Raw genomic sequence first — 26,065 nt, forward strand, 5'->3', positions numbered from 1 at the left:
CATGTGAGTCTGGAGATACTTTTTGGTTTAAGAGACACCTATTCAAAATTCTGGTGGATTAGATGCAATTCTTGGCATATAGCACACCCATGGCAAAAACTAGAGATGGCAAACTGGGTGTAATTCTTGGAATAAGGGAAACCCATAGTAAAATGTTAGTGCTGAAATATTGGAAATGAGTCTAGGCATAAGGGACACCTACAGCTAAAGGGTGCAGTTGCACATGGGAGGTAATTCTTAGACTAATGGGTACCTGAGGCAAAATGTTGGCACTGGCACCCTAAAGGTAATTTGTGGCATATGCAAAATACTGATACTGCTTACTTGACATACTTCTTGCCATAAGGGGGCATCCAAGGCAACATGCTGGTACACTGAAGATAATTTTTGGTATAAGGGGAATACCAAGGCAAAATGCTGGCACTGGAAAACCAAAGCTAATTCTTGGCATATGAGACGTTTGTGGCAAAATGCTGGCACTAACCTACTGGAGATAATTGTTGTCATTAGGGTGGTCAACCATGACATATGGGGAGGCAGGCAACCATGAAAAAATGCTTGTCTCAATATATTAATGGTAACTTTCAACATATTGGTCACTGGTGGTATATGGATGAAGGCAAATGAAAAATTCTGAAACTGGCATTTTGTGTGTAATTCTTGGCATGACCGAGTGCCCATGACATATGGGACTCATCCAGTGCTGGCTGGTTCTGACATACTACAGGTAATTTTTGTCAAAAGGGTCACCCATCATAGAGGAATTTAGTCAAATGGAAACCAGCCTATGGTATGTAATTCTATGCATACAGGGGCACCTGAGGCATATGTGGGGAATCCATGATAAAATCCTACCCTGTGATAATGTGGATAATTATTAGCATAAGTGAGTACTGCACGTTTTGAAAAAAATTGAGTAAACTCATCAGGATCTTTTGGCTTCATTAACTTGAGATACCATGAAAGTACTTCTATATTTAATAAAACCTGTTTTTTGAACTCATGGCTTTTGAGGACATTAATGAGGGTCTTAAAAATAAACTATTTGACCACATTTTTTTCAAATGTTTCTTGGGAATAGTACTCTTGAAGAAGTTGGGCCAGCTTGCTTTAATAGCTCGCTGGAATTCAAGGGCATATATTACACCCCACCATTTTCAAAGATCACCATTGTGATTCCCTATTCCAAGTCCACATTATCTTAAAGGACCCCCTCTGGCACACAGTGCCACATGAGAAGGCAGGACATTAAGCGACTGAAAATTGAGAAATGCAAGAAAGAAAAACCGAAGGCATGCCTTATTGTAAATGATCATAATTGTTCAGTACAAGTCTCCCTCATATAAAAGAAACTGCACGGAAAGCAAAGAGAATTATAAGCCTCCACTACAAAACAGATGCAGTACAAACAGAAAGAAGCAATGCAAGCCTTCCTCACAAACAAAGAAAAGTACAACCAGGGATGGAAGGAGGAGGACAAGCCTCTGTCACAAAATTGATGCAACACAGGAAGCAAGGAACAGGAGACCCACCCATCATAAAGAAGATGCATCATGGAATGCATGAGCAGGACAAATCCTTCCTTACAAAACACGATGGCATAAGCAACAGCTGCACTTAAAATTAGATGTAGCACGGGAAGCAAGCATCAGTGCAAGCCCTACCATAACAGAAACCAGTAGCTGGGCACAATTGTACACATTGATAGAGGGCTACTCAAGGAGCTGTAAACCAAGAGCAAATTAGAGACATTGAGGCATCCCAGACCACCTATGGCCATGTAAGCCTCTCTCACGAAAACAGGTGATTGACATCAGCAATTATACACCTGCTGAACATAACGTGTGGAGCATGGACAACAGTGAAGGATTGGTGTGCACAGATGCAAAGTGGTGTTCATCTATATGACATCTCCAGCCAGCGGAGGATTTTTAGTGTTATTATTTGGCTTTTTTTTAATAAACAGATTGTATTGTGTCAGGTATCAAATATAAAGCAGCGCTCTGTAACCCATAAGACTTCTGCCACAGTATACATTGCAGGATCACGGCATTGACATTTAGATTATATATACTCAATAAGAAGAACAAGAGAAAATAATTATTAACACAAGTCCCACAATGCATAATTATGATGGCTAAAAAGCGAGCACTGGATTCTTAAGACAATGGGGGATCAATTGACAGCTATGTGTGTGTACATATACTATTCCCCGGTGTCATGTGCTAATCTTGAAATTGGATAATCCAACTGCAACACCCTCCATACTTAAAGTTGATGTTGCATCGCTGCATTGGATCATGGACTTTAAAACAAATGCTTAAGATGAATGTCTGACCGTGTTTCACTGTGAGCAGTTCTAAGTGGGTTTCAGGTCTAATGGAAAGATCTAACATGTATATGTTGAAGAATATTTATTCTAACATTGTGTGCAGTTAGCATCATAATGTGAGCAGGGCCTACTCTTTTAATACAGTAGTCATGCAAAGTTGTTATTGAAGTCTCTTTTTAATTGGAATGCGAAACCACTTAAATAAATTGTCATAATCTCAATATGCAGGCAGGTCATCTAGGAGCATCCGCTTTCACTGGAACTGAACTTCATTAGACTCTACCAGACCAGTCCCTTTCCAGGAAGCCAGGGAAAGCCTCCCCCCTCACAGAGGTCCCTGCACAGCTGGCCGGTATGAGCGGTGCACTTGACTAGACTGACCCTGTGTCAGCAAGCCAGTAGAGTTCAAAGATTTTTAGAATCCAGTACCTAAACGGCAACAAAGCACAGCAACAATGCTGCTTTCGGGGACTCCACCTGCCTGCTTTCCTCCAGGAGGCACAATTAGTAATGAAGGGTGCAGAGGCATCCAGATTCACAACTGTTGGAAGGTTCTAATGCTGCTTCCGGTCCGTGGCCCTGTTCAGCTCCTGAGAGGCCTCACAGTACAAACGGCAATAATGTTGCAAGGTTTTTCATGCTTTCAGCTCGGTGGAAAACAGGCTTCCCCAAGCTTTTTTGAAGCATTTGCAGGCATGAGGGGCCTCCCCTTGGATAATGAAGCTTGGGGGACCCCCCGCACTGCGGGGGCTGCGGGGCCCTGCGTTCCGCCCCTGCCTTGCCTGATTCTAACTTTATCCTTTTCCCTCGTTGTACATAATTGTCTGCCTAATTGGGCTCCTGCATTGTTGCCGTGTTCATAGGTAGTAAGTTTAAGCCGCAGAAGCGTAAATTCTTACCTTTTCTGAATTTTACTGGATTTCCTCAAAAACATATATAATATATTTGAATTTTTTCAGAAAAAGAAAGCACATACTGCATACTTAGGACAACTTACCTCAAATCCAGTTGCAGTGGAAGTGTTGTCTTTGCACCCTTTGACACCCCCATTGACCCCATATGACATGCACAGGGTACATTCTTGTCCCATCTTTAGCCCTTCAGTATCCTCCTATTTAGTGTTGGGGAGTTGGTGGAAGGAGTGGAAACTCAATGTAAATAGGAGCTCTTATAGCCCAGTTTACCTTATGTTCCTGATACTGCTTCATAACCCTTGCAACCAGTTGTACCAAGTGTAGTGTCGGGGGTACTAAAAGGAAAGCAAGGGGGAGCAGCTGCTGCCATTTGTTAGCCTAATTGACTCTTATGATACTACGTTTTCCGCGCCCCTCTTTTATAATCCAAAAGAGTAATTACTTTGGGGCAGATTACAGAGAATCGAGGATTACAGTAGATTACTCTGGTGGTGGCACAATTGTCCGCTGACATTTTCACTGAGATTAGAGCTGATAGGATGGCCCAAAATACCATGTCTGGACTGGTCAGTCAGTGTATATATCATTGTTGGACTTCTAAGATGGAATTCCTAAAATGTAGGGTTGGTGCAACACTTGCAGGAGTACAGGTATAATCTATGTAATTTGGCATCTAGTATTGATATAGGATAGTAATTTTGCAAAATCCTAATTATAAAGAGCACTGTTTATACTCATTTAAAAATAGATAATGGTGCTAACCTTACCCATGCTATGAATGATGAAAAGCTGAGATGACATTTTAAAGAATGTAAGATAATCCATTTCATATCCCACCAATAATGTTTTTACCAGCCGCACTAGCGCCCTAAGTGCAATGTTTACCTGTACAATAACGCGACAATTAAATGTGTAATTTTTCACAGACCAATACAATTTATTTGATTTGTAATAAAAATATATAACGTAAAAGTTACTGAAATATTTGAAGCTCACGTAAATACATAGTAATGATGTGTATTTACATTAAGAGCCTCCTCCCATTTGACTAAGAGGTCCTCATCTAGCTCGTCATATGTAGGTAGGATTTGAGCTCGTAATCCCCTTGGTATCCTTTTTAATCTCAAATATTGTTTAAGAGTAGCTTTGTCCCACCATCTAGCGTTTTCAGTTTTTTTCAAACGTTCCAATTTAACAAATTTGTCCCTAAGGCCCTCATTACGGACAGTGTTCCCACTAGTGGCAGGGTTACTACTGATCAAACCTGTTGCTAAATTCCCAAACAGTTCCTCTGCTTCTTTATCTCTATCCATTTCAATAGATGGACACAATTGTTGATCAATTAGAATGAAAAAAGTACTGCGTTGTGGCTGCCCTTCCTGAATAACAAAACTAAATACAAGAAAAAGGGTTTTATGAACAGGAAGACAATGGCGCACAAACCAGATATACGCAATAGTATCACCAATGCAACAATAAATAAATAGTACGGTGCTAACAGGGAGGGGAAGACCCTGAAACCCCTCAATCAGTGTGGGAGATTCCAACACTTGAACGAATAAGAACAGTCCCGTGCACTCATACAATAATCAATTACACAAGGTATGTGTGTCTTCGGTATGACATGAAGATACTGCAGCGTGGCAATCTTTATATTTCCTTTAATAGGTCATCAGGCAAGAACACAAAACAGCCAGCCGACACGTGTTTCGTCAGAGTAAACATCAAACTCTGACTCTTCAGGGCTGGAAATAATACAAACACATAATTTGAGCACAAAACAATATACACTCTGCTCTCAAATTACTAAAGACAACCTTCCCATGATTGAAAGGGAAGCAAAGGAAAGAAAAGAAGAGAAAAGGCAACCATAAATCCCACATTGGTGCAAAGTTACCCAAAAAAAGTTTATTTAAATAAATCCTTTAAAACGATCGTGTGCAGAAATAGAAGAACCCACTACCACTTCCGTTACATGTGTTAACGTGCAACCACACCTGGTAAGCACAAAAGTTCCAACAGAGATTGATGCCAACACCAATAAATGAAATGCAGATAAAAAACCAAACAGACAAAACTACCAAATAAAAACAAACATTCATACTAACAACATCTTACCAAAAGAACAGGAAGTCATCCAACACAAGAAAGATATACGATTGGTACGTCAAGCCAAGATACGGATAATTACACAATCAGCCTTGTAAGAACAAAGACTGGAAATATGGCTATGAACAAAGTCCTGAAAGAAAAGAAAGAGGCACACACTCACAGGAGACTGTTAACCATATTCAACAACCCAATCCACAAACCAAAAATCAGCTCAAAAACACAGATAGCCCCACGACTGTACTCACGACACACACGTATTCCGCTTACCTCAGAAAAAAGGGGATGTTAATCCAGGTAAGTAACGCCAGTACAAACACGAACAACACGGATCCTTCAATTAGTCATAGATACCTAGAACAGGTAAAAATACCATTCCAAATAGCCATATCAATATAAAACACCAAGTGTGAACCAACACCCTGTGTAACCCTCAACGGGGAACTTACATGTCTCAAAAACACAGGGTTCTTTGCATCACATGGAGACACGTGTGTGTGTCAACCAAGACCTAACAAAAGGGACCAAAGAAAAAAAGAACATACAAGTATTAATCACCTAATCCATATCAAACCAACTAATATGTAAACCAAAGATTGAAAAGGGAATAACTGCTCCAAGAGAAGTAAATAAATAACTTACATCGTTCCGACACGGGTACGCGTCCTGGCGTCTCTAACTCCAACCGGTAGTGTGAAACCGGAACATGCAACCCGGAAGTATAAAAGCTGACGCGGAACTAAGTTCATTTCAACCACTAGACCGCGTCAGAATAAATACTAAATGCAAGAATAGGATTCGTCACGGGAAATAGAACAGAGATATATATGGTTTACATATTAGTTGGTTTGATATGGATTAGGTGATTAATACTTGTATGTTCTTTTTTTCTTTGGTCCCTTTTGTTAGGTTTTGGTTGACACACAACCCTATGTTTTTGAGACATGTAAGTTCCCCGTTGAGGGTTACACAGGGTGTTGGTTCACACTTGGTGTTTTATATTGATATGGCTATTTGGAATGGTATTTTTACCTGTTCTAGGTATCTATGACTAATTGAAGGATCCGTGTTGTTCGTGTTTGTACTGGCGTTACTTACCTGGATTAACATCCCCTTTTTTTTCTGAGGTAAGCGGAATACGTGTGTGTCGTGAGTACAGTCGTGGGGCTATCTGTGTTTTTGAGCTGATTTTTGGTTTGTGGGTTGGGTTGTTGAATATGGTTAACAGTCTCCTGAGAGTGTGTGCCTCTTTCTTTTCTTTCAGGACTTTGTTCATAGCCATATTTCCAGTCTTTGTTTTTACAAGGCTGATTGTGTAATTATCCGTATCTTGGCTTGACGTACCAATCGTATATCTTTCTTGTGTTGGATGACTTCCTGTTCTTTTGGTAAGATGTTGTTAGTATGAATGTTTGTTTTTATTTGGTAGTTTTGTCTGTTTGGTTTTTTATCTGCATTTCATTTATTGGTGTTGGCATCAATCTCTGTTGGAACTTTTGTGCTTACCAGGTGTGGTTGCACGTTAACACATGTAACGGAAGTGGTAGTGGGTTCTTCTATTTCTGCACACGATCGTTTTAAAGGATTTATTTAAATAAACTTTTTTTGGGTAACTTTGCACCAATGTGGGATTTATGGTTGCCTTTTCTCTTCTTTTCTTTCCTTTGCTTCCCTTTCAATCATGGGAAGGTTGTCTTCTACAGCGCCACGACGCCTCAGGGCAGCAGTGCGCTTTACAAGACATATACATTTACATTTACATTTTACATTTAGTAATTTGAGAGCAGAGTTTATATTGTTTTGTGCTCAAATTATGTGTTTGTATTATTTCCAGCCCTGAAGAGTCAGAGTTTGATGTTTACTCTGACGAAACACGTGTCGGCTGGCTATTTTGTGTTCTTGCCTGATGACCTATTAAAGGAAATATAAAGATTGCCGCGCTGCAGTATCTTCATGTCATACCGAAGACACACATACCTTGTGTAATTGATTATTGTACGAGTGCACGGGACTGTTCTTATAGTAATGATGTGTAACACGCATAACAGCTGCTATCTGCTCTTCTATGATGCACTGCTCACACTCATTACTCCAAATATTCTCTTGAAACACACAATTGATGGACGGAATGCAGAACAAATCAAAACATTCACCCCCAGTCAAGAGATCTGGGTTAAACCCCTCATTCTTTTGCTCACCATGCCACCCCAGTTTAGACCTGGCCATATGCAAATCAGTCTTGACCCTGTGCCTCATGGGAACAGTCCAGCCCGAACTGCCAAGCCAGGTCCTCCCTGGACTGGAAACGAGCATCCTAGGACCGGTTTCTGGTTTTCACCCCCCTTCAGCCAGGATAGCTTGATTCCAGTGGCACAGTGAGCCCAGGACCCATGTCTGGGCATACCTGGCTCACTTAGGGCGAGAAAGCAAAAGAGACACAATTCCGTGCTGTCCATGCCACTGAAATCAAGCTATCCTGGCTGAAGAGGGGTGAAACCCCGAAACCGGTCCTATGATGCTTGTTTCCAGTCCAGGGAGGACCTGGCTTGGCAGTTCGGGCTGGACTGTTCCCATGAGGCACAGGGTCAAGACTGATTTGTATATGGCTGGGTTCAAATTGGAATGGCATGGTGAGGAAAAAACAATGTATTTAGGCCCACATCTCTGTACTGGGGTAAATGTATGACATTGTTCTGCATTCTGTCCATCAACTGTTGTTTTTGCATTTGTCACCCAGAGTGGGACGGGTATGCCCAGACATGGGTCCCGTGCTCTCCATGCCACTGGAATGAAGCTATCCTGGCTGAAGAGAGATGAAACCCCGAAACCGATCCTAGGATGCTTGTTTCCAGTCCAGGGAGGACATGGCTTGGCAGTTCGGGCTGGACTGTTCCAATGAGGCACAGGGTCAAGACTGATATGCATTTGGCTGGGTTCAAACTGGAATGGCATGATGAGCAAAAAAACGATGGATTTAGGCCCAAATCTCTGTACTGGGGTGAATGTATGACATTGTTCTGCATTCTGTACATCAACTGTTGTTTTTGCCCAAATATGAGATAGGTCCGACCAGAACTGTGACTACATTCCACACATTTTTACACCAGCTAAATGGGAGAAGGAAACATCGACAGGGCTTGGAAATAACATAATAATACAATAAATGTTTGTATAAAAATCAAATTTTTTTTATTGAGGTGAATATTTCACATTTAAGAAAAGAAAGAAAAGTGGAACCCTAAAATCATCTGATCTGTCTAAAGAATCCATGACCAGTAATTCTATTTCAAATCAAAACCTAAGTGTTCAACCAATGGAGGCTACTTCAAAATGAGACCTACGTTAAGGTAGAACCACAAGACGTGAGTACTTATTTCTCCCTATTGGGTTGGGCACACTAACACCGTTGAGGTGAAGGGAGTTGGTTTATTGTGATCAATTGAATCCAGATTTTCCTATCTTTTAGTGAAGAAAAGCCTAGAATTTATTAAAGACATTGAGGCCAGTATTATGCCACTTCCCTTGCTTTATTTCGAACAGCAGCCAGGATCTAAATTCTACACTTCCATAGATACTCAGCAAAAAAGAATGAATAAGGATAAAGAATTGGTAAAACAATCTGCTTCGAGTAACATACATAATAATCTTAACGGCGAGCAACATGTCCTCTTTTCTTGTGCGAGAGGTTAAACTAGTGCAGTTATGAGGCGAACAATAGAAATAAACTGCAAAAGATTGGACAAGTCCTGAGAAATCACAAACAAATGCTTTGATGAAGCATGGTGAAGCGTGGACATTTCTGAATTCAGGAAAAGGCGAGCTGGATGGGGCCGAATCCTGGCTTGGCATTTCTCCTGATGAGGCAGATCAATTCCTAAGACTTCGCAGTGGCTAGAAAGGGAGGCACTGAAATACAAAGGGAGGGCCATTATTTGCAAGAGGTGGGATAATACATTCCTGCATATCCTTTATTTTCATATAGACTTTTTCTCACTAACTGCTAGGAAAATCTGCATTTTATGACAGGATGGGAGGCTCCTATTATGAATGTTAAAATCATATCAGGAATTCTAGAATAGATCTGCAAAAAAGGGTACAACTTTCAGGGAAGACTGAGCCATATCCAGGGAAGCAAATGTGGGCCATACTAAACGAGTAACCAAATTGCCAACCTTTGGCATGGGAACCTGCTTCCATGCCAGCCATAGCTATGCAAGCCATTGCCAAATTTAGGGTTACTTTTGAGTAGGAGGCCTTTGTCATTCGTGAGACGTGGCGCTGTTAGCATTACCCAGTAAACTGATTTGTCTATGGGTCCAAATTGTTAGTTCATTGGAATCAATCTGTTTATCTTCCAATCTTGCCACTTCAGCAATATCCCAGATCCTGGTAGGAGGACCAATCATAAGTACTTTGTCCTGGCAAAATGACAAAGCCGTATCTACTTCCTTCTAATAATCGTTTATGATTTTTTTTTAAAGAAAAAAGAACATATTTGGGTCAATGGAATGAGCAGCTGTAACATTATCAGGAAGAGAGGGACGTGGGCACTAAAAATCAATGAGATTAGGTTTGTTTGTTTAAATGAGTTCTGATTTTTTGTCAGCACCTCTTGCCCAACATGGTCAGCACGGACTCTCTCTGTAGAATTAGTTGGTAAATTGAAGCACAACCAAACATAGAAACACATTTTCAGTCTAAAACAATGATATATTTATCAGCATATGGTCATGGATTGATAAAGACTTTCACTTTCTCAGAGGAGGACCAAACTAGTGAGGATCAATGGATAAAAAACGAGAATTTTTATCATTATTTCTATCTTCATCAGCATCATACGGAGAGATGCCATCATTTGTATCATTTATTTCAAGTGTCTCCAACTGGTCTATCGTGAGCTACCGGTAGCTCACCAACACCCCCAGAGAAGCTTGTGGCCTTGCATTCATTTCTAAGTTAGCGCTGCCTCATTAAAGTTCATTTTATGTTCAATAAGCATTGTATTTGCATTTTCAATTTAATCAAGCCTGTATGAAATATTAAAGAAGCCTGACTGCAAAATTAAATGCATTGTATTTTATTTTGTTGTCCGACCTCTACATTATTTCAGCTTAGTGCTTGCCAGCGTTGTCTTCTGACTCATCCATTATCCCGTCATGATGAGGTGCTGCATCACCTATCTTATGCTGCTCAGAACCGCGCTTGGGAACCACATGCAGCTGCAGCAACTTAACTTGCTCCCAATGTCCTATTGACACGCTGCCATATTTATAACAGGAAAATACAGCCATTTTTTAATGGGAGAAATTTAAAGTGAAGAAAAATGTATCATAAAACATTAAATCAATGTTTTACGAAAATGTTTCTTCACTTTCAATTAAGTCTTAGGGGCTAATAACGAGTCTGCAGTGGCCGTGGTCCCTCCGCCGCATTACTACTTCAAAAGTCATCGCCGCAGAGGACTACTGGCTGCGCCAAGGAACAGTCGCTCCCTGGTGGTGGCGGAGCTGTGCCACAATGTAACATGCTGAGCGGGACTGGCGCAGTCCTGCTCAGCATATTACGAGTTCCGCCAGCCATTTCATGGTGGGAGCCCCGCCATGAAAAATCTGGCGGGGGAGGAACAAAGAAGGCCCTACAGGGCCCCCATGCCCCCCCGTTATGGGGATACATTGAGAGAGGCACAACATGTGCACCCCTGTCTGTATTCCCCCAAAGTCCAGCACGGCATGGACGTCACCGTTGATTCTGTGCTGGAAATTTTTTGCCTTTCCCATGGCAGTGCCTGTTTTTCAGGCACTGCCATGGGAAAGGTGAAGGACCATCCAGCTTACATGAGTTCAACTCGTAATAAGGCGAACAGCCCTTGTGCAGCTTTGGCGCAGCTGTATCGGTGGAGAGCCTGCGCAACTGCGCCAAAGTCGTAATCAGGCCCTTAATGTTTTATAACACATTTTTCCTCACTATCAATTTCTCCCAATTTTTAAAAAAAGGCTGTATTTTTCTGTCATAACTATGGCAGCATCTCTACTGCCACCCAATTTTCCTCACTCAGTTCGGCCAATTCCCAATGGTCTGGTTTGGATACAAGTAGCACTACAATGCTCTCTGACTCTGTGCATACAATTCTCTGAGAAGCAAGCAAGGGTAGAAGTAGTGCTGGTTGCCCCCAGACCATGTCCCATTGGTAACAATGCTTGCCATTTTGGGACCCTCCATGACATATTTAAATGTACTTCCTGGCATTTTGGCCTAATTCCTGGCAAGACAATGCACAATACAGGCAAGATAGTGGCGCTGGCATATTGATGATTAATTTTGGCATATTGCGATATCCATAGCATGGCTGTTCCCAGTACAACCTTTGGTATACTATATGCCTTGTCTGAATAGTGGTACTCTATGTATTTTGTTCAAACTATAGTATCTGGCTCCATGAAAATTAGGCATTTGGTTCTTTGGGAACAATGCACAAGTTGTTTGGCCTTCAGTAGCTCACAATGATTTTCACTGGTCAGAAGTATCTCTTCCTATAGAAAAGGTTAAAGACCCCTGATTGTTTAGGTCACTACAATTTGAGGGTGCATATTTTTAATTGTCAAATTTACCTCATGACTAGTAGGTCCAATGGAACAAGTAGAACTTCCAGCCAAGAGCGAAGACTTTTTGCCAGACGTACTCAGAGAACTGAGAAGCCTTATGATGAGAATGAGTATCTCTATGAATCAATCTTCCATATGATCAATTTTAGATCAAGACCAGAATACTATTCAGAAACTATTTAGGGCATCATCAGCAGAGTCGCAAGTGTCCTTAAGAGAGGCAAACAGTTCTCATGTGTCAGAAGAAGAAGGGGGAAGTGCATTGGACGAAATATCGGTTTGAAAAATTTGTAAAATCCTTGCACTAGCTCGGTCTTTTAGTTAACCAAAGAACAGACATATTTCTCTCATTAATACTCAAGTTTAAAAGAAGTTTTGTTTGTCGCCCATGCAGTTTTGTTCTTTGTTGGTGACAAGTAGGTCCTTTGAGAAATTCACAGTTATAGGGCAATCTAAACTTTCACTATATACAAATGTTGAAACATAATGAACTGCATCAGAATATGTTGACGTAACTTTCCTAAAACAGCACACACACTTTTTTTTTAAATAAAAAAGTCTGGTACTTTTTTAATGCATATTTCTCATTCAATATATCTTGCAATTTCTTACATTTTTTGTGTTTCTTTAATTTCCCTTCCTGAGGCTGTCCTTTAGTTTTTGCGAACAATCTTCTATTGGACCTAAAACAGAAAGTGATACCCTATGAGGACAGGAGGAGCATTCTGGAGATCCATTGAAAAAGCCAAGGTGCAAAGTAAAGGACTGCATTTCCTTTTACTGTATGCCAACAAGTACATTTACATACATTGATCAATAGTTTGATCCTGCACAACATACATCCCTGAGTCAGCCATTCCTGTACTACCTAATGCTCAAACAGACATATATAGGATGTGATTGTATTTATCTATCCCCATGGATATATACTTGCTGTTCCTATCCTAAAACCCCATAACTAGATAAGTCTTTTTAACCTGTTGTCCCTTTGCTGAGATCTCTCGTGGTACTGCCCCTAATGGGAATATAATAGCTAGTACAAGGTTTGAAGATGACAGCTGCTTCTACCTGTCACAACTTCCCCGAGGTGCTGGCCTAAGCGTAATTTAATTTGGTCCGGTGTTCTGATCTATGGAGGGATTTAATCCACCACATCTGCTGCTGACTTGCGTACAGGGTTCAGGAGTGTGGCGATTGTACGAAGTGGACAGACGGGGTTTGGGGTCCTCCGACAGGACACTTTATACCCCACTGTGAGACAGCCGGGACACTGTTCATACATGGCCTATCCCCTATATTCTTCTGCTGACCTATTTCCCTTGTGTTATTGGGGCCTGACTTATTGGTTTTGTTCCCCTCTGTTCTTCCACCCCATCGACCATATGATTGTCGAATTGATCTGATTTCAGGCTTACAAATACCATGTAGACGTATTTATGCTTTAAACGAAAAAGAAAACCTGATTCTGCCGGAATACCTGGACGTAATGCTTTGCATTGGGTTCATAAGACCTTACATAATGCCTTGCAGTACTGAAAAGGGATTTGCATCCAATAAAATGGGAGACTTAGTCTGCGACGATGAGTTGACAGCACGTCCTCTGATTGACTTAGTTCTCCCAATATACCGAGATGGTAAAGGAGTAGCAAATCATTACCAAGGCAGAAAAATATAGAAAGCTATCAATAATAATTAACGTTGCACTGTTGAAGAAGAGTAACTGTCTGGCGTAGTATTGAAAAACGAGATTGCAAGGCAATAACAATTGCTTTCAAAATTGTATGCCCATATTGTATGCCCGGTTTCAGGGTTTCACCCCTCTTCAGCCAGGATAGCTTGATTCCAGTGACATGGAGAGCACGGAATTGTTTAAAAAAGGAGCAAGACTGAAAAATATGGGAATTCTTGAGATGATAAGGAGAAGGAAAAAAAAATGTCTGTGAGACATGAGAATAAAATGTATCTGACGTAAGTGTGTTAGTAGGTGAGCTCGATTTACTGATTTTATGTATCTAGGCAGTCAGGAAATCAGCTGCACTGCCAGAGGACAAAATCGTGGCACTATTCTCCTCAAGGAACATGCACCGCTGATACACAAAGACGCGGCACCAACTGCTCACTATATGGCGTGCAACGGCATCGGGCAGTCGCAGGAGGACTTCCAACAGCGATCCCATATGTTTCCAATGGTGCAGGAACGACACACCTGCAAGGAGGGACGCCGACCTCTGAAACCGCTGCGAAACGCCATCAGCCAGCTGCCATATTCTTCGGTGCCAAGCCACGCCCCCCAAAGACAGCTATTCTTTGACTTGAACAGAAGGACCAAGTGAGCACTTCAGCTTCTCCTTGGTGAAACAGTTAAGAAGCCATGGAAAAACTGAAGAGGAAGGCTCATCGCATATTCTTATATCTACCCTGGGAGAAAAGAAATACAATACTAATGTGTTATTGTCATAGAAACCTGTTTAGATTTGTTACATTAAATATCCTTGTTCTCGAAAACAGGAATGTGGGATCCTGTTAATGCCTTGTTTGTGAAATAATAAGACTTCATCATTTCCTTCCGCGAAATGTAGGAAAGCATTGCAAGCTGAGTCACCAAATGGTAACCAGATGTAACTCAAACCATTCATTGTGAATGTATCAAATTTAAATTCATAAATATTGGTCGTGGTAATTTTTGCTTGTATTTATTTTTGCCTAGTCTCACTCTGTCAAATGTCAAGGCAAAATGTAATATCCTACCAAAATGATCTACTTATCATCCATTGACCTGACGAGTAAATCAGGATCCGTTTGAAAAAGAAGCATTAGCAAAAGCCATGGGTCTGTTTTTTAATGTGGCTCTGCTCAGAAAATCTACCTCTATTTGAAAAACCCGCATTGGCAAATCCAATAGAGCTGGTTTTAGTGTGCCTATGCAAATGCGTGTGCAAGTCGAGGTGGCCTTTTAAAAAAAAAAAAAAATGTTTTTTCCATACTTTATGATTGGTTTTCTGTTTCAAGGTGGTTTCTGCATTTAGAGCAATGTGTCAGCCATCTTGGAATGCGAAACCAATAGTACAGTATGCCAAAATCAGTCAATGGTTTCCCATGGTTAAAATAAGGCAGAGCTTTTGACTTAGTTGCTACTTTTGCAAGTTCAGGAAGTTTCAAACACCTTTATTCAGCATATGATAGCAGTACACAGCATAATGCCTACAACCACAAGTGGCCGGCAGCACGTTATAAGAAATGAAAGGCAGTGGTGTACACAGCGATTCACCTACAACCCAACAAGGGCCGGCAGCGTCACGGTAATCACAGATATGTAATATGATAGCCCAAGGGGGTCTGCAGCATTATCAACTGAACAAAACAACCTAAATAAACCCTGCCTCGCTAGCCTCACGGTGAGAGTAAGCAAAAGGAAAAGTCAACACTCCGCATCGCCTCATTAAGTGTCTAGGGTGCTAGAGCCCAGTCTTAGCTGTGGGGGGAAGGGGGGGCAGGCTCGCCCGTCAGCTGCGGGTTCGACAGCAAGTAGGACTTCAAGGGCCCCCATATGTCCCGGGGCCGGGAAGCCGGTGGCAGGAGATCAGAGTACAGGGCAAGCTGGTCCTGCCAAAGACTCATTGTCTTCATCCAATCTTTGAATTTCGGCGCCCTCCCTCTGCCCCACCTGCAGGCCACCCTCCATTTGGCAAGAAGGAAACAGATAGAGGCAAACCTCCTATGTGCCACAGGGAGCTTCTCAGTGTAACCCAGTACGCCCATCAGTGGAGACAACGGCAGCGGGTCCCCCAGCATCTTCCCAACGGCATCAAATACCTGCACCCAATAATCCTGAAGGGCCGGGCAACTCCAGGCCAAATGCAGCATGTCGGCCTCGTCTGCGCGGCACCTATCACACCTGGCATCAGCTCGCAGCCCAAACCGTTTCAGACGGGCAGGCGTATAATAGTATCTCTGCACATATTTAAATTGCGTAATGCGCAGCCGGCTGCTTGCGGACACCTTCTCTATCTGCGCACAACAATAGTGCGACTCCTGGTCCGAGATTTCCTGTCCCAAGTCCAAGACCATCGAGCCCGGGCAGCACCCTGAGGCGCGCCAACTTCAGAGTATAGTGATTTATAAAGAGTGGAGACCAAGTGGGACGCTGTCTGTGCCCCCATGAGTGTATGGATCTGGGGTAGCACCGGCGGCTCCTGCGGGTACCCCGGGGTACAGTCTCGCATTCCCTCACGCAAGCGCGCATATAAAAATATTTCCATAGCATCAGGGGGAGGTTCCTGACATAGCTGCTGAAGGGTGACAAATGTCCCGTTGGGGTAGATGTCTCCCCACGTGCTGATCCCCCGCCGTTTTTGGAATTTGTGGAAGATGCCCTCCCGAAGGAGGGACAGCTGGGGGTGGTAGACCAGCGCCATCCGGGGGAGTAGATCACTGGGGCCTGCACTTTACGTGCAATCCACCCCCAAGCCCGCACCGTACAGTCTATGGTTGTGGGGTCCCGCATGCGCATCGAGGTGCGCTGCAGGAGCGCCCCCTCCAGCGGGACAGGGTCAGCCAGCCAGTGCTCCACAGCCATGTGGGCCGTGTATTTCGGCCCCCTAAACCAGTAATGCGCATAGTGCGCCTGGGCGCACATGTAATACAATTCGAAGTTAGGCAGTTCGAATCCCCCAGCCGCATATGGACTGGCCAACGTGTCCCATTTTATCCGTGGCTGTTTCCCGGCCCATACGAGGCGCAAAAGCGCCGTCTGTAGCGCAGAAAAGAAAGGCCGGCCCGGGAAGTAGGGTATGTTCAGGAAGTAGTAAAGGAACTTAGGCAATACCACCATCTTAACTAACGAGATCCTATCCGCAATTGAAAGAGGCATGGCTATCCATCGAGAAATCGCGTCAGAGAGCGTGTCCATGGCACGCCCATAGTTATCCCGAATCACTTCCTCTTGGTCCAAAGCAACATTCACCCCAAGGTATCGGACAGTGTCAGTGCACCATTCCAGCGGAAAGTCCAGCACAAAGGGAACAGCCGCCGGAGTGAGCGGGAGTATTTGAGACTTCGTCCAGTTGATCTGTATGCCAGACAGCCCACCAAAGCGAACGAATTCCCGCAGGAGCGGGTTCAGGTTATGTTTTGGGTCTTTGACATATAGGGTAACATCATCCGCATATAGCGAGATCAAGATGGGGCGTAGCAAGCATCGCAATGCCTTCTCCTGATGGTATTGGCGCACCTTCGCCGCTAGCGGCTCCATCACCAGGGCGAACAACAGCGGCGACAACGGGCAGCCCTGCCTAGTGCCGCGCGTCAGCAGGAAGGGCCGAGAGACAAATCCGTTAATTTGTACCCTAGCCGCCGGGGTGGCAGAGATCAGTTGAATCCAAGCCGAGAAACCAACCGGGAATCCCATATTTCGCAGGACAGCGTGCAAGTATGCCCACTCTACAGAGTCAAACGCCTTGGTGACGTCCAAAAACACAGCCGCCAAGGGCAGCTGCGGGTTCACCTGCTGTATGATCAAAAAGAGGGTGCGAAGGCTGTGGGACGTGGACCTCCCGGGAATAAATCCCGTTTGGTCTGGTAAAACCAGCCCATCCATCAGGAGGTTCAATCTATTGGCGAGCATTTTGGTAAGTATTTTGCTGTCCACGTTTATGAGGGACAGGGGCCGATACGAGTCACACCTGTTGGGAAGCTTACCCGGCTTCAGGATTGATATAATTAGGGCTTCTCTCATTGTAGGTGGCAGCTCCTGCAGCTCCAAAGCCTCCGCATAAACCGCCTGCAGGATGGGGCCAAGCAAATCAAAATATTGCTTATAAAAGTCACTCGGGAGGCCATCAGGCCCGGGCGCCGTCCCGGAGCGCAGCTGGAAAACAGCCTCTTTCTGTTCATCATTGGTGAATAGCGCACAGAGGAATTCCCTGTGGTTATCAGCTAAATACCCTAGTGTAATGTCGCCAAAAAAGAGTGGGAGGTCCGCGTCGTTGGTGCCTTTGGAGCGGTAGAGGTCAACATAGAAGTCGGTGAAGGTTTGTAAAATCAGGGCCCCATCTTTGTGGTTGTTGCCCTCCCTATCCTCCACTTCCAGTATGTGGTTGGCATGTCTTGGTAGTTGGATGTCCTGCGCTAAGGCCTTACCGGGCCTGCCTCCCTCCCCGTATCGCCTCGCCTGCGCGTACTTCCCCCGGAATTTCACCTCCCTGTCGGCTGTATCAGCGTATTCCGTCGTCAGCTCCCTCAATTTTGCTCTCCCTTCCCCCTCGCCCTGCCGCCAGATGTCTGCCTCCAACCTCTTAAGGTCGTCCTCCAGTCGTCGGAGCCGTCGACGAATATCCCTCAGTACCCCAAAGCTCTTGGCCATACAGATGCCACGTATGGTCACCTTGAATGCTTCCCAAAGCATGCTCACTCGCTGCACCGACCCCCTGTTCCTGTCAAAGAAGTTGGTTATAGCTTCCTCTAATTCTGTCTTAAATACCTCGTCTAGTAGTGCCTCCGGCGCTAATCTCCAACTTCTGGAGCCAGCCTGCGAGCCCGGAATAGTCAGAGTGAGGCATACCGGAGAGTGGTCGGACAGCGTGCGGGCCAAGTGATCGACCGCCCGCACCCAAGTGCAGACCCACCTGGACCCCAGCCAGTAATCCAGCCTCGACCATGAGGCATGTATGGTTGAGTGGAAGGTCCCCTCCCTCATCTCTGCGTGCCTGTGTCTCCACAAATCCACTAGTCCCTCGCCTTCTATTAGACCCCGCAGTGCCCCCTGGCTGCGCGTGTAGTGGTGGGGCAGGTGTGTAGACCGGTCATTGGCAGGATCACTGACCGTGTTAAAATCTCCCGCCCATAAGACATGAGTGGCTCCCACCTCCAATATCTTTCCCCACAGTGCGTTCAGGATGTCAGGATTGTCAGTGTTAGGGCCGTAATAACTAACAATGATCACCGAATGAGTTCCCAGAGTGCCCCACATCATGCAGTATCTGCCCTCGCCATCACCCCGCATTCCACCACATCTAAAGGGCGTCCCCCGCCTGATCAGGATGGCCATGCCTTGTGCGTATGTGGAATATGCTGAAAACACCCGGTGGGCGGCCCATCTGTTCCCAAAGGCTGGGGGGCTGCGGGGATCAGCGTGCATTTCCTGGAGGGCAGCTATGCTTATGTCATGTCTGTCAAGGTAAGAAAGAATCTGTCTTTTCTTCCTGGGATCGTGCAGCCCCCGCACATTCCATGACAAAAGCTTGATCACGTCTCTACGAGTCCCCTCCATAAGGCATAAACAGCTGCAAAGATGTATGTCCCCTCAAGCCGCGAACATGGCGGAGCATACCCCCAGCCCCAGTAGTGAAAAACGGACGTGGCTTCAGCAGTGTAGCGCAGCAAGGACCCAAATACGCTTCAGGGCTCAGTATACAACAGCAGACTCTCAGTTCCCCGTGAGGCCTTCCCAGCAGCAACCCCCCCCCCCATCCCTCCCACAACAGTGCCCCAATCGCGCCGGGATCCCGAAACCCTCCCCCCTCCCTTTTGAAATTGAACATATGGAAAACTTGAAACAGTCCAAGTTCAGAACTCCTGTAACCTTACTATACGTAGGTGTAGGGGATCGCCCTTAGGGGGGCGCTGGCGTGCCTCTCAAACCCTCGCGTCCCGCCGAACCGCGGAACTCCCTAGGCCTCTCCTTTGGATCTGAGGTGGAGGAGACCCAGGGTAGAGGGTGCCCAACCTAGAGAGGAAAGACCCCTGCAAGCTCCACCCAAGAATGCCCGTAGGTCTGGGCAGCGTATCTATAAACAGTGCAGGCCGCACACTAGCGCGGCAGCAGCCAGACCTACACACACCGCACAGTTCGACACCAGGCATAGTCACTTATCTGACGGTGGCAGCGCAGGCACAGGAGCATCTCCCCTCCAACTCAGGCACGATATGCAGCAGGAGCAGCCTCCGCTCGCGGACATGAGCAGGCCCATCCAAGCACTCGCAAGGGTCCGGCCCACCGCCGCACCGCAGCAGCGCACCAACAGCTCTCCTCAAGGTTGGCCACAGCCACCCGCAACAGTGGGCAATAATTGTCAATTGTCCCCCGAGGGAGACCGTGTTCCTGAGTGGGTCGCCTTGGTGGCATGAGCGGGGGAGGCCCGACGGAGAGATCCCAGGAACTCCTCCGCCTGCTGCGGGTTTGTGCAAAGTATCGTGCGGTCGCGGTGTTTTATCCGTAGCTTAGCTGGGTAAAGCAGAGCGTATTCTATGTTTTCTTTGCGCAACTTCTGCTTCACCTGGACGTATTTCCGCCTCGCTTCTTGCACCGCCAGGGTGAAGTCAGGATAGATGGAGAACGAGTTGCCCTTGTATTGCAAGTCAGGGATGTCTCGAGCCTTCCGTAAGGCTGCGTCGCGGTCGCGATAATAAAGCAGTCTTGCAACTATGGGTCTTGGCGGTGCACCCACAGGAGGCCGAGGACCCAGCGATCTGTGCGCGCGCTCCACTTTCAGGTGTGCCGAGAAGGAGGACGCCCCCAGAGTGGAGGTCAGCAGCCGCTCAACGTAGTCCTCCATGCATCCCGTGGTCTCCGGAATACCTATCAGGCGGATGTTGCTTCTTCGACTGCGCGCCTCTGTGTGGCCATCGCGGCAGAGGTATCCTCAGTGGCCGAGATCCGTCTCTCCGCCTCCTTGATCTGCTCCTCGTGTTTATCCACTTTCAGCACTAAGAAGTCGAGCCGGGTACTCATGGTGTTCATTTTCCCGGAGAGGGCATTAAGGCTCTGTTGCATCACTATGAGCATAGTTTTGAGTTCGTCACTGGGGTTGGTCTCGGTCGGAGTCGCCTGCGACGGGCCAGGCTCTCCCGCATCGTCAGTAGCAGAGCGAGTGGCCGCCTTCTTTTGTTCGAAGGGCAGTTTAGACTGCCGCGCGTCTGTTTTCCCCATAACGCAGCTCCAACGAGTATCTACCAAGCACAGGTGGACCCCAGTCACCACCCAGCAGTTTATCACCACCAGAGCACTAGCAGCCTGCTAGCAGTAGTACGCGTGACATCCAGTGTCGCCGGCAGCCGCCGCTCCGTATGTCGAGGGCACTCCTTCCGGCGATGGTCTCCCGGACCTATATGGCGCAGGGGCGAGCGTCCTGTCTCAGCAAAGCAACTATCATAGGCAGGCCAGATACTCCTTGTAATCCTCTGGAGTGCCCCAGACAGGCCCGCATTCACATTCCGCAGCCTTCTCTCAATGCCCACAGTTGGCCCATATGGCGCTGCACTTTCCGCCGTTGTTTCGCCACCACGGCCGCAGTCGGGCGCTCATCTCGCCATCGGACCACGAGGCACCGCGCCGCCCTCCGTCTCCCAGGGCCTCCAGGCTGCAGCCGTTAGCCGGCGCTCAGGGACAGCCCGCCCGGCGCCGCACCCGCAAGCTCTCACCTCACGGGCGCTGCAGCGCCGGCCCGGCCAAGGCTCCCCAGGCACCTCCTCGGAGGGGGACAGGAATCTCCAGGCCCCAGAGCGGCCCCGCCGCAGCCTCCGCACACGATAGGGGGCAGTCCGGGTCGGCAGGCGACCGCAAGGCACATCAGTTTTCAGGCATCAAGGGGTGTTGACTCGCTCTCTCCGCCCCCACTCTAGCGGGGTCAGGCCACAGAACGCCCAGCAGAGCTCCGGGCCCTGCACCGCTCGGGCGACCCGGGGCTCGCGTAGCCACTACAGCCGCGCCGTGCCTCCAGCAGGAGGGGCCATCCCGCCCCTCAGCCACAGTCCGCGCAACATCTCAAGAGGGGATCCAGCAATCGGCGCGAAACTCGCGTCGAGTGTTCAGCCTAGCACCAGCGATCCATACACGGGCTCAACAGCGGAGAGCGAGGGGTCCATGAGCAAATAATTAATGTGCAGTCAGGTCGGGCAGCCGGAGCCTCACAACAGCGTGGCCATCTTGGTCCGGCGCCACCTAGCGCCCCCCATCTTTGAATATTTATGTTATAATTTATTATTGGTTTACAGTTCCAAAACGGAGGACATGTTTAAAAGCAATGTGACAACCATCTTGGAACAGTAAACCAATGACAAAGCATGAGTAAATCAATCAAAGAGAGCCTCCCATTCAATGGATGGATTTGACATAAATTATCATTGATTTAACTTTTCTTGATTGTCAACACATTTAGAAGTAATACGTCAGACATTGTGGAACAGTAATCAAATGATTAAGTTCAAATAGTTCCCAAACCCAAATGCAGCGCATTGCAAGCACCAGTGGGGAAACGAACAACTCAGTAGTGTGTGGGGAGCCAGTGGGCCCTCACCAAAGAAAAAACATTTTAAAAATCAAAGCTGAAAAATAGTTAAGAAATTAATGTAGACGCTGGTTCACAGGCCGTAGCAATGAAGTGCTCTATTTTGCAGGTAGGGAGAACCAATTGCCGGAGTGGGTGACCCACTGTCCCATGCTCCATGAGGTGGAGGGCGGAAGTAAAAAGTGAATGACAATTTCACAGACAAATACATGAAGTCAGTTGACCCAAAGTGTGTGTGTGTCTGTGTCTCTCTCTTTCTCTCTCTCGCTCTCTCTCTGTCTCTCTCTCTATTTATATATATATATTTTTTTTTAATATGAGTCTGGGGAGATAGTTAATGGTGTCTCAAAGCATGGTGAATAGATATAGATATGTTTGCACCGTGTTAAAATGAAAAGTCTGTTTCTTTACATGTTTGACTAAGACTTTGCATTAGGCAAACATAGCTACTAACCAATGGAGAGCTATACTGCCCTCTAAAGAATACGGTGCCGAAAATGATTAGGAAACGGAGGTTTGAAATAGGAAGCTTGATACAAAAGCAATAGAAGAAGGTGTAAGTGGAGAGGGGAGAGATTACAGGACTATGCAGCGATCAAAAATAGGTAGTGTGAGCAGGTCTGTTGCAAGCATCACAGGAAATGGTTGAGAGGATAACCATGTGAGGGTCGTGACAGATTCGTGGACATTCGAAAATGCACTGAGAGAGTAGGTCTGAAGTAGTAGGTGAGGGTAAATTCTTGAGCTATTTCCTTAGTTGGGGAATGGATGGTGCATGAATATGACTCGGATGGAATTTCTTGAATCTCCTGCACCTCCTGGTCATTGGTATGCTAAATGTTGCTGCAGCGTGTATTGGTAAGGTCTCCAAATGAATGAAACTTGGATATGAGGTACCTTCATTGACTACTGTGTGAGTGTATTTCAAAAGCACAGAAGTATCCACTTGCAATCATGGCCATCATTTGGGAGTAGTCAGAGGTCGCAGCTGTGACCTCTAGCTTGTTCTCTGCTATTCGTGCCACTTCCGAGCAGTCTCGTTATCATGTAAAACCTCCTCCAAAGACCTTTGATGAGGTGCACCACTGAATTAAAAGTTTTCTTCATGGATGTTAAATGATTTATGAAAGGCCAACAAAAGAGCGTTGCCTCAATTGAAATGACTTAGAGCAGGTGCTTTGATGGCCATTTTGAAGTCATCATCGGACAGGATCAGCTTTACTCTGAGGGGCAGAAACAATAGATGCCAGGTGACCTTGTTTTATGCATGATGTCCTCGTTGAAGCTGACCTTGACATCAGTGAGGAAGCTTAGAGAGCTGGTACAATCAGTTGTGGTGTGAGGCTATCCAGGCTCACCTTATCGAGCCGTTCCTGGAGCTGCTGTATTTTGCTGTCATTTGCAACTGTTACAAATTGTGTTGTGGTCAGAGTCAACTTGAGATAGGTCATAGACATCCAGACGTAGGTGAGAGTAAGGGAATCGTTTAGTTGGATGATACTGTAGCAGATATGATCCTCAAATTAAGATGGGTGTCATCCATGCTCTGACAACTGCTGATGTCAATTTCATCCAGTACTACAACCGGCAGCTCCATGTTTACATTGCAAATCAAGGGAGCCCTGGGAAGCTCATGTGAACCAGCTGCTCTCCGTTCGTCAGGCACCAGTGCTTAATTTGAGCCAGCGGCTGCTGGTGGAGCCCACCGGCATTCATTTTTGGGAACCAGTACTTATTTGAACTCATCAGAATTTGACACAGAACACGAAAGTAAAAACACTCGTGGAGGAAAGATAAAGGGGGTGGGAGTGTCCGGTGGTAGATTAAAGAGGCATGAGGTGAAATCAAAACTACGCAGCTTTGGTATTCGGAATGCCAACATGAAATAGCACCTGCCACAGGCTTAAGGGCATTACTCACTTATTCTTTTACAAATCAAGCACTGCTTGAACTACTTTAGGGCAATGCTGTGGAAGTCTATTCACAGTACCAGGGGTTAAGTGGGTTTTTATGGTTGAACTTGCTAAATAGTTAATGTGAATGTAAATTATCTTCAAAATTCTTCAAATTAAACATATAGCCGAACACACAACATTTATCAGAGTTACTGAAATAATTCTACTGCCGGGGTCCTTATGTCATAACGTGTGGCCACCAAGTCTGCTAAGTCACCGGAGGTGTTGTCTTCCGCTCTCCAGGTAGAGGACCACCCGCCATATCTAAAGATCCCTGCCTGCATCTTTGTGATAAAGGGCATACACAGATGTGTTAGATGTTCTTCTATTACTGTGGCATGCTGACTAGGTCCGTTAGAGGCGAGAAATAGATACCTTCTCCGCTCTCAGCCTGAGAAGGAGCAGCTTCCCCCCCCCGGTAGGGTAGGGAGACCCACTCCCATTACTCCCCATCAGAAAAAGAGAGAGAAAAGTAAGATAGGCGAGGTGAAGAGATCCAAGACCTGCCCAAATATAGCCAAGCCCACTCCTTCACTGAAGTCCTACTTTAGAATAATGGAAAAAATGACGGCCCAAAAGACTCCTAGAAATATCAATCCTAGCACGGCTGCCTGCAGAAGTAAGGTAGCTAAGACGGGCAAGCAGATTCTCCCCCCTACAACCCCTCAGGCTTCGGTTACTCTGGTCAATAGGTACTCCCCACTGCTCTCAGAACCAGAGACAGACCTATGCGCGGTGGAATAAGAGTCCACATCAGTGGAAGAGGGCTCAAGACGTCGGACATCGCTGGAGCAAAGTACAATGTTAGAAGCCAGCTCTTTCTCTGATAATTCACCATCACTTCCCCGGGAGATCCACGCTGTGGAAGAGGGAACTAGCCAGTCCCAGTCCCAGCCTGAGTTACTCCTCCAGTCTTTACGTGAAGATCTTCTCTCGAAATTATTGCCTAAATTTGAAATCTCGGAGGGCAACCAGAGGGAGATTAATGAGAAGTGTACCAGTCTGGAGAGCAAATTAGATGATATATGCTCTCGAACAGTGGTTTTGGAAGGGGAAGTTGCCGCTCTGGCCCAACTCTACCAGGCTCAATCAAAAGATATATCGGTGTTAAAAGCACAGAATAGGTCACTCCTGATGGACATGGAAAGATTGGAGATTCATGCCAGGAGAAACAATCTAAAATTCTTAAAAATACCTGAGGGGGATGAAAAAGGCGATGTAAAGTCCCTGGTATGCAGACTATTGAGAGAGGGAGTGTTAAAAGACAAACCCAACATAGATATAGAGAGCGAAATACAGCGGGCCCACAGGGACCCGTTTAGACAGCACCCTGACAGGAAAGCCCCTAGAAGGATATTGGTGAACTTTCATACTTATGCCATAAAGGAGCTGATACTGAGCAGGGCCCTTGTAGATACATCTCTGCAGATAGAGTCCACCAAATACCTTATACGCTCGGATGTAGGCAGAGCAACAGCACAGAGGCAGTGGGAGCTGGGGTCACGCATAGCGGATTTAAGAAGCCAAGGGGCTCAGGTATTAATGAAATTTCCAGCATCATTGAGGGTGGTTTGGAGAAATAGAACTTATAACTTTACCTCACCCCAGGAGGTGGATACTTTCCTAATTAGTATGAAGGAGACCCAACGCTAGCTGTTCTTCATTCATGCTATCTTGGGGCTCCATTATGGAAAATCCTGTACTTTGCACGTTTTCTGCATTTCCCCGCTATCTTACCACCATATTATCCTATGACTGGCCATGGTCCCTCTGTCTCTAAAACAAAAAAAAAACAACAAAAAAAAAGAAGAAAAAATGACAAAATCTTTGATAGGGCAGCTAGAGATTATGAAAAGCAAAGAGGGGAGTG

The sequence above is a fragment of the Triturus cristatus genome, chromosome 12 (genome assembly GCF_964204655.1).
Source record: "Triturus cristatus chromosome 12, aTriCri1.1, whole genome shotgun sequence".
NCBI lineage: Eukaryota > Metazoa > Chordata > Amphibia > Caudata > Salamandridae > Triturus > Triturus cristatus.